Raw genomic sequence first — 9916 nt, forward strand, 5'->3', positions numbered from 1 at the left:
CAGAGGTGTGTCGTAACATCTCTGATCAGGTTGAATAGAAAGTAACTAGAAAACACCATTTTTCAGCTCCCTTACATTCTGAAAAAGAAACATTCACGACTTGAAAGACTAACTCTATTTCTCTCTCCACAGATGCTACCAGACTTACTGACTTTCTCCAGCACTTCCTGTTTGTATTTCCAATCTCCAGGGTCCACAAAATTTTGCTTCTTTTTGGCACAGTCCATGCTCTGTCCCGCAGAGGAAGCTGTAGGGTACAGAAATGAGATTCTTTGTCTCATTATTCCTGATATCTGCACAGCCAGATCAGGTGCTTCTTAACTCAGACCACAGAATTTCACTCCATTGACCCAGTCTAGCCGTGCTAAATAATTGCTGTTGATTGTTCTCTGCTGGAAACCACAGACCAATGGCCGTCACTATAGGTAGAGCAGACAGGTAGGACTCCAGCCCAGTACAGGGATCAAACTTAGTGCTGTCTGCTCCAAAATCATTCTCACTAGCCATCCAGCCAGCTTGCCTTCCTGAAGGATTTCATGTGGCGACACATACATTTACACGCACATCGTGATCTCGAACTGCAGATAGTGATAGTAACAGCTCCATCACATGGCAGACCATGAAACTATCCCGCTCTGACCTCATCAAAATTAAACTGGAAAATCATTTCCAGTGACGATGTTCCCCTGCCTCCTTGGTACCCATTGGGTCTTGAAAGAGCGCAAACTGTAGCAGTGATGCTGGCTTTACCAGTCCATGCACCAATACATATGGAACCATAGAAAATAGGTGCAGGAGGAGCCCTTCAAGCCTGCACCGTCATTCAACCTGACCAAATATGCAATTTCCGTATCCCATTCCCCAGTTCTCTCCATATCCCTTAATCTCTTTAGCCACAAGGGCCACATCCAGCTGCCCCTTGAATATTTCTAATGAACTGGCCCCATGGGAGAGGTTCACAACTCTCTGAGTAAAGAAATTCAGTCCTGAATGGCTTATCTCTTAATCACAAACTGTGACTGTGAAATTGTTTCTTCTTATATTTTTGAATGAATAGTTTTCTTAAAGCAAAAGGGCGTAGAGAGCTCCTTAGTGGCACTGTAATTCAAAATTGCTCATTGAATTTAAATTTAAATCTAATTTTCCGATGTGATATTGCTCTCCCAAATTCCATGGTGCCCAATGGATGCAGAAGGCTTGAGGAGGACCAATGGTTGCCAGACTCTCCCTTTCCAAGGACATGCGGACAACAATATAAATTCCCCTTTCCTCTATTCTCTATAAATTTCCTCTATAAATTCCTCAGCTTCCTCAGACAGCTGAGGAAATTTGGCATGATGGCGAATATCCTTGTCAGCTTTTATATGCGCCATCGAGAACATTCTGTCCGGATGAATCACTACGTGGTATGGCAACTGTACCATTCAAGAGCATAGACAGTTACAGAGAGTGCTGAGCTCGGCCCGGACAATCACAAAGGCCAACCTCCCAACTATAGAATCCATCTACTAGGCCCACTGTCAAGGAAAGGCCGCCGGCATTCTCAAAGATCCATCCCAGCCTGCAATGTTTTTCTACAACCTCTACCATTGGAGAGAAGGTACAGGAGCCTGAACCAGTCGGTTTCGTAACAGTTTCTATCCTACTGTTGTTAGAATACTGAATGGACTCTTAAACTCTTAACATTCGCCTGTATCTGTGTTTTTGTTTTTGCCGCCATTTACCTATTATTTACTTATCGATGCTATTCAACTCTGTGATCTGTCTGTATTGCTCGCAAGGCAAAGCTTCTCACTGTGCCTTGGTATGCGTGACAACAAATTCAATTCAATTCAATTCAATTCCAGCAATTCCATTCCTTTTGAATGGTTCTGTAAGAAAATTTACAAATCGCTCTTATTTGAGATATTGATTGAGGAGTGATGATGTACCCCAGCCCCTGTGGTGCACATCACATATCAAAGGCATTACTCATTCTGATAGACTCCATGTGCTCTCTCTCCAAGAACACTGTGTCATGAATGGAATCCATCACTCCTCCTTTTCTGAAAATAAAGCATTGAATGGTTTAACCGATCCCTTGTGCAGCACTGTAATACAGAATCAGGACCATTAACAATACCAGTTACTCAAATGTCTCCATTTCTTCATTTCTGTAGTCTCCTCCATCTTTGGACCCGTCCCAACCCCACCCACAGGATCTCTCTCTCCTCTCACACTGGCCTCCTGAACATCCTCAATTTTCACTATTTCAGAATTGTATCATAGAATCCCCACAGTGTAGAAACAGGGCCCTTCAGCCCAACAAGTCCACACTGACCCTCCGAAGAGTAACCCACCCAGAACAATTTCCCTACTCTACATTGCCCTTGACTAATGCACCTAACCTACACATCCCTGAACACAAATGGGCAATTTAGCATGGCCAATTCACCTAACCTTCATATCTTTGCGGGAGGAAACTGGAGCACCCGGAGGAAACCCACGCAGACACGGGGAGAATGTGCAAACTCCACACAGACAGCTGCCCAAGGCTGGAATCGAACCCGGGTCTCTGGCGCTGTGAGGCAGCAGTGCTAACCACTGAGCCACCGTGCCACTCCAATACTCTGTCTATAGCCCTTCAACCATTCTCACTTCCTTTAAGGCGCTCCCAAAACCTGTTTCTTTAACCATTTTCTCACCGGTACCAATATCTTCTCAAAAAAACCTGCAAGAATTGTGGATGCTGTAAATCAGAAACAAAACCAGGAGTTGTTTGAAAAGCTCAGCAGGTCTGGCAGCATCTGCGAAGATAAATCAGAGTTAATGTTTTGTGTCCGGTGACTCTCTGAGGAGGGGTCACTGGACCTGAAACATTATCTCTGATTTATCTTCGCAGATGCTGCCAGACCTGCTGAGGTTTTCCAGCAACTCCTGGTTTTATTTCTGATATGGCTTGCTATTAACTTACATTGGATGACATTACTGTAAAACACCTTGGGATATAAGTGCAAATTGTTATTGTTATTTAAATTTGTATTCTTATTGTGATAATGCACAATGGACTGAATTCTTCCACCTTACACAGTACAGACCAGGCTGGAAGTAGGGCAGCAGAGTAAATGGTCTGGGAGGCCAGTACACATTTGGGTGACTCCTGAATGCCAGGGAGTGGGCTTGGAACCAAGTTGGCTTCATGGAGGCTGGCAATCAATTTGTCCAGTTCAGGTTATTTTGAGCCACTGTCAGTGCCATATGGGGCGGCCTCTCAAGAGGACCACTGAAGCCTTTGTCACCATGTTCTAATAACAGGGCCAAAGGGATGAATGGCCACAGACCCAACCACAAATAGTCTTGAGAAGAGCTTTCCCCTCGAACCCAATGGTCTAACCGCAACAAACTACAGGCTGTTGTGAACTCAGCCCAGTCCATCATGCAAACCAGCCTCCCACCCATTGACTCCATCTATACTTACCACTGCTTCGGGAAAACAAACGCTATCATCAAAGACCCCTCCCACCTCAGTTATACTCCCTTCCACCCTCTTCTGTCGGGCAGAAGATATAAAAGTTTGAATACACGTATGAATAGGTTCAAGAACAGCTTCTTCCCTGCTGTTATCAGACTTTTGAATGAACCTTGCAAATGTTAATGTTGATCTCTCTCTCTCTCTCTGCACCTTCTCAGTGGCTGTAACTCTGTTCCTGCACTCTGTAACTCTGTTCCTGCACTCTGTAACTCTGTTCCTGCACTCTACCCTGATGCACTTTGTATGATACGATCTGCCTGTATAGCATGCAAAACAATATTTTTCACTTCATCTTGGTACAAGGGACAACAGTAAATCAAACTCAAACTCATATTCAGCTGGCTCTGGGCCTACGTAATTGATCAGGTAGGCAAAAGTGATGACTGCAGAGACTGTCCTCCTGACCTGTCCTACCTGCCAATCTCCCTTCCCATCTATCCGCTCCACCCTCCTCTCTGACCTATCACCTCCAACCCCGCCCATATTCACCTATTGTACTCATTGCTACCCTCCCCCACCCTCCTTTCTGACCTATCACCTCCATCCCCACCCCCATTCACCTATTGTACTCTTTGCTACCTTCTCCCCAGCGACCCCCCCCCACCTCCACCCCCCACATTTATCTCTCCACCCTGGCGGTTCCCTGCCTCCATTCCTGATGAAGGCTTTTGCCCGAAACGTCAATTTTCCTGCTCCTTGGATGCTGCCTGACCTGCTGTGCTTTTCCAGCACCACTCTAATCTAAACCTTAAGTAATTGATCACACCGATGCTGGAGCTGAAAACTCCCCTGTTCTGAGCTATCCTCACTCTTGCTGCCTGCATCAGCAGTGGCCAGTTCTCCTGTTTTCCTGGCACCGCTGCACTGCCTCAATATTGGGTTGGCGGCATTGGGATCCCAATGTCATGTTTAATGGAATGGAGAATGCGGAGATACACAATTAGTAGGCTCCTGCTATAGGAAGGATTTTATTAAAGTGGAAGAGGTGCAAAAATAATTTACAAAGGTGATAGCGAGACTTGAAGGTTTGAGTCATAAAGAGAGGCTGGATAGGCTGGGATTTTTTTTCTTCTCTGGAGTATAGGAGGCTGAGTGGTGACCTTCTAGAGGTTTTTAGGAAATCATGAGGGGTATAGATAGGATGAATAGCCAAGGTCTTTTTCCCAGGGTAGAGGAGTCCAAAACTAGAGGGGGTAGGTTTACGGTGAGAGGGGAATTAATTTAAAGGGGCCTAAAGGGCAACCTTTTCACACAGTGGGTGGTGTCTAGATGGAACGAACTGCCAAAGGAAATGGTGGAAACAAAAAAACCGTGGAAGCTGGAATCCAAAGTGGACAGGCAGGAGGCTGGGAGAACACAGCAAGCCAGGCAGCAGCAAGAGGTGGAGAAGTCGATGTTTTGGTTGTAACTCTTCTTCAGGCTGGTACAATTATGACATTTAAAAGACATTTGGACAAGTACACGGATAGAAATGTTTTAATGGATATGAACCAAGCACAGGCAAATGGGACTAGTTTAGTTTAAAAAAACCTGGTTGACATGGATGAGTTGGGCCGAAGGGCCTATTTCTGTGCTATATGACTCTCTGACTCAAGGAAGGGAACGTGTTGGTGTAATAGGCAGGCTCAGGATCCTCATATAGGCCTAACATTGTTGTTCTGATACCTGCAGGATAATTCAGATTCATGATTTGCAAATGCCACCCTTCTGTAATAAGAGTTGCAATGCAGCACTTAAGAGTTAAAGAAATTTTATAAGAAGCAAAATTGAAATTAGATATTATATTATATGTGGCCTAGCCATAATGTTACTGTAATCCAGAGGCCCAGGCTAATACTCTCAGAGAAAAGGAAAATTCTGCGGAAGCTGGAAATCTGAAACAAGCTCAGAGAATGCTGGAGAAACTCAGCAGGTCAGACAGCATCTGTGGAGAGAGAAACACTCAATAAGAGTTATACTGGACTCAAAACTTTAATAACCTAAAACATGGGTTCTGATCTCACTGAGGTAACTGGAGGAATTTAAGTTCAATTACTGAATCTGGAATTGAAAGCTAATCTCAGTAATAATGATCTCAAAGCTACCGTCAGTTGTTACAAAATTAAAACTGGGTTCACAAATGTCCTCTCAGGAAGGACTTTTGCCATCCAAACCTGGTCTGGCCTACATGTGACTCCAAATCCATAGCAACGTGGCTGACTATTAAACAGCCTGTCAAATAGTCTAGTAAGTCATTCATTACAAGGCCAGTTAGAGATGAGCGATGAATGCTTGTTAGCAATGCCCTCATTCCCCATTAAAAAATTTTTATAGAAGGATAATTGTAATGATAGAGAGCAAGGCAATTTTGCACTCTCGATAACCTGGATTAGAGAGTTAACTGACACAGACAGTCTTCCCCTCAAGAAGATTGCACCATATCCTTCTTTTAAAAAGTGCAATAATTGCGATTGGAACAAAATGCAAGTTGGATTTTTAAGTTTAAATTAGATTAGATTCCCTACAGTGCGCAAACAGGCCCTTCGGCCCAACTAGTCCACACCGACCCTCCGAAGAGTAACCCACCCAGACCCATTCCCCATATTTACCCATGGCTAACTCTATGGCCAATTTAGCATGACCAATTCATCTAGCATGCACATCTTTGGACTGTGGGAGGAAACCAGAGCACCCAGTGGAAACCCATGTAGACAGGAGGAGAATATGCAAACTCCACACAGACAGTTGCCCGAGGCTGGAATCAAACCTGGGTCGCTGGTGCTGTGAGGCAGCAATGCTAACCACTGAGCCACCATGCTGCCTCCTGACAAATAATTGGAGAACTTAGTTTCATATTTTGGGATGAACAAAGACCCCTGGGTCATTATGTGTCCACTGAGCATTTATTTGTTCCGACATATCATTTTTATCTCAACAAAGCTTGACTGCTTTCACTTTACTGATATTGCCAGGTTTGGAGGATTTAAGCTATAGGGAGAGGCTGAACAGACTGGGGCTGTTTTCCCTGGAGCATCGGAGGCTGAGGAGTGACCTTATAGAGGTTTATAATATCATGAGGGGCATGGATAGGATAAATAGACAAAGTCTTTTCTCTGGGGTGAGAGAGACAAGAACTAGAAGGCGTAGGTTGAGAATGAGAGTGGAAAGATATAAAAGAGACTTAAGGGCAGCTTTTTCACACAGAGGATGGTACATGTATGGAATGAGCTGCCAGAGGAAGGGGTGGAGACTGAAACAATTGCAACATTTAAAAGGCATCTGGATGGGTATATGAATAGGAAGGGTTGAGAGCGATATGGACCAAGTGCTGGCAAATGAGACTACATTAGGTTAGGATATCTGGGTGTCATGGACAAGTTGGATCGAAGGGTCTGATTCGTGCTGTATATCTCTATGTCTCCATGACTCTATAACAACAAACCAGCACAAAGGGGAGCGGTGTTATAGACCAGACCAAACCCCCTCAAAATATTCAGAAGATAGTCTAGACCCTACATATTTTTTAAAGGTAAGTGCCAGGTATTGCAGTCTGGATGCAATTTGTTTGGTCAAATTACCAGTTATGAAGCAAAACACACTTTTTTAAAACACAGTAGTTAAAATACAGCAAAAGAAGGAAGAAACTTGAATAACTTAACTCTATTGGAAAACTTAACAGAATAAAAGATTATTTAACTACTAAACTACTAACGTCCCAATAACACACCATTGGTAAAAGGCAAATTCAGTAAAATAGATTGTCTCAGAAGGAAATGCATCAAGAGAAAACTCTGATAGAGGGAGTAGCAGGGAGAGATGTACTGCAGCTTCCACCCACCTTCAAGACATAGCAACAACTTCAGTAAACTAAAACTAAGTATCTTGGGTCTGTGGGAGCTTGACTCCACCTATTCAGCCTGCATCTATTGTTCCAATTTTTAAAAAAAACCAAAAGCCTCTTTATTGGATCCAAGTAGACAGTTTGTCACCTCTGTTTTAAAACCTGCCTTCAGAAAAATAAACAGGACAAAGTGAATGTCTTAACTCTATGGTATTGTCACACTGGTACAAGCCGAAGCAGATGGAACTATGGTAAGAGGTGTCCCTTCGATGCTCAATCTACCTCAAACCAGATGAGGCACATAAAAGTTGAGCTACGAATGCTTTAGTTGAGCATGTGATCTCAATAATTATTCATGCAACCTATTTACTGTCATATCTCACTGCTCCTGACCACTGTTAGCTTGTGATTGGGTTAGTTCTCTCTTACAAATCCTTTCTCCAAGCTGAGTCTATGGGCCTATATCCTAAACAATGATAGAAGATAGACCACAAGACAGACTAATCAAGAAGCGACACTTGTCTAACACAACAAGGTATGCTTTTTGAATGATAGCAACAGGCATAAATAACATTGACTCGGTGGGTATGTCTATCATGAGCTAGGTCTGTCAAGTCTGTCTCTACCAGGATATCATAAAGATATGCAACATTATCGGTTTGCATAAAGCTAAAGCAACATTAACATTAACTCTTTCAGAACCAATACCTTGTACAACATATATGGCCATTTTAATATTTTTGCGCATTTGTCAGCAAAATACAAAGATTACAAACAGAGGGTGAGTCTTTTTACTTCAGTGTGTGCTTTACCTTCTTGGCTACTGAATGTTGGTTGACTTTGTTCATTAAATGTAGAGCATTTGACTAAGTGCACATCACTCATGCTATACCTGAACCATTAATACCTACAGAACAACCGTGGTGTGAACACTCTAAGGATGATTCCTTCCCCTTTTACTGGACTTCCCCTCCAATCCAAGCACCATTTCCCTGACAAAGAGTGACAGCTGCTGAGTATGGTAGCTAGCTCAGTTGGCTGGATAGTTGGTCTGTAAGACAGAGTGATGCTAATGTACAGATTCAATTCTTGCACTGGCTGAGGTTACCAAGAAGGATGTTCCTTCTCAACCTCTCCTGTTGCCTGAGGTGTGGAGACCTTCAAGTTAAATTACCAGTTATCTCTTTCTAATAAGAGAGTAGGACTTTGGTGACTTTGCCTTTTCTCTGCAACCTCAGTATATAAAAATCTAGAATGATTGTGAATGGCATGGAAATAATTAAGCTTTTTCCCGGGGTGGAGGGGGTCAATTACCAGGGGACACAGGTTCAAGGTGGTGAGTGCCTGGATTGCGCTGCCAGACGGGGTGGTGGTAGCAGACACAAGAGCAGCATTCAAGAAGCACTTAGACGAATTCATGAATAGGAAGGGAATAGAGGGATACAGATCCTGTAAGTGAGGACAGTTTTAGTATAAAAGGGCAAAATATGGCGACTCAGGCTTAGAGGGCCGAAGGGCCTGTTCCTGTGTTATATTGTTCTTTGTTCTTTGATCCAGTTTGATAAATGTGCAGTTAAAATTAGTTATACAACAATTGTCTTCTCAATCAACACAAGAATGCTTTCCTGGGAAATATTGCACTTGCATCAAACTGTGTGCAAATAAAAAATAACGCAGTTGAAAGTGATGGCTCCCTAAATTATTAATTTACTGATTCAACCTAAGCAGAAAGTGCTGGACCCATTTTTTAAAATCATTCATGGTGTGTGGTTGTCACTGAATGGGCCAATATTTATTTCCTATTCTTAATTGCCCTGGAGAAAGTGGTGGTGAGCTGCCTTATTGAACTGTTGCTGATCTTGCGATGCAGGGACATACACAGCACTATTGCAGAGAGAGATCCAGGAGTTTAATCCAATGATACTGACAAGCAATATAATTCCAAACCAGGACGGTGGCTCAGTGGTTAGCATTGCTGCCTCACAGCACCAGGGACCTGGATTCGATTCCCAACTCGGATGACTGTGTGAAGTTTGCACATTCTCCCTGTGTCTGTGTTGGTTTGCTCTGGTTTCCTCCCACAATCCAAAGATGTGCAGGACAGGTGAATTGACTATGCCAAATTGTCCATCGTGTTAGGTGCATTAGTCAGGGGCAATTATAGGGTAGGGGAATGGGTCTGGGTGGGTTACTCATCGGAGGGTCGGTGTGGATTTGTTGGGCCGAAGGGCCCGTTTCCACACTGTAGTCAATCTAGTCTAATCTAAATAAAAGTCAAACATTAATAGCGTATTAATGAATACCTCCAACAAATGAGTCAAAGAAGGTTTATTACCATCCAACATATGGCTAGTACAGACTCCGAGCATTATGATGAAGTTCATTTGGACAGCTGAGACAGAGCATAAGAATACCATTTAGGTCATTCGCTGGGGTCTCCTCAAACGATCGGCTAAGCCCAACCGATATTCAACCCTGAGCGACATAGCTTTTCAAAGGAATTGCATTATTTTGAATGGTTTCGAACCTCTCCCTCATTCTGCCTCCACTGATGCATTTTCAATGAGAGCTGGATTGACACAACA

This window comes from Chiloscyllium plagiosum, unplaced genomic scaffold (genome assembly GCF_037043375.1).
Source record: "Chiloscyllium plagiosum isolate Xiang-an unplaced genomic scaffold, Cpla_swu_hap1 HiC_scaffold_14, whole genome shotgun sequence".
Lineage (NCBI taxonomy): Eukaryota > Metazoa > Chordata > Chondrichthyes > Orectolobiformes > Hemiscylliidae > Chiloscyllium > Chiloscyllium plagiosum.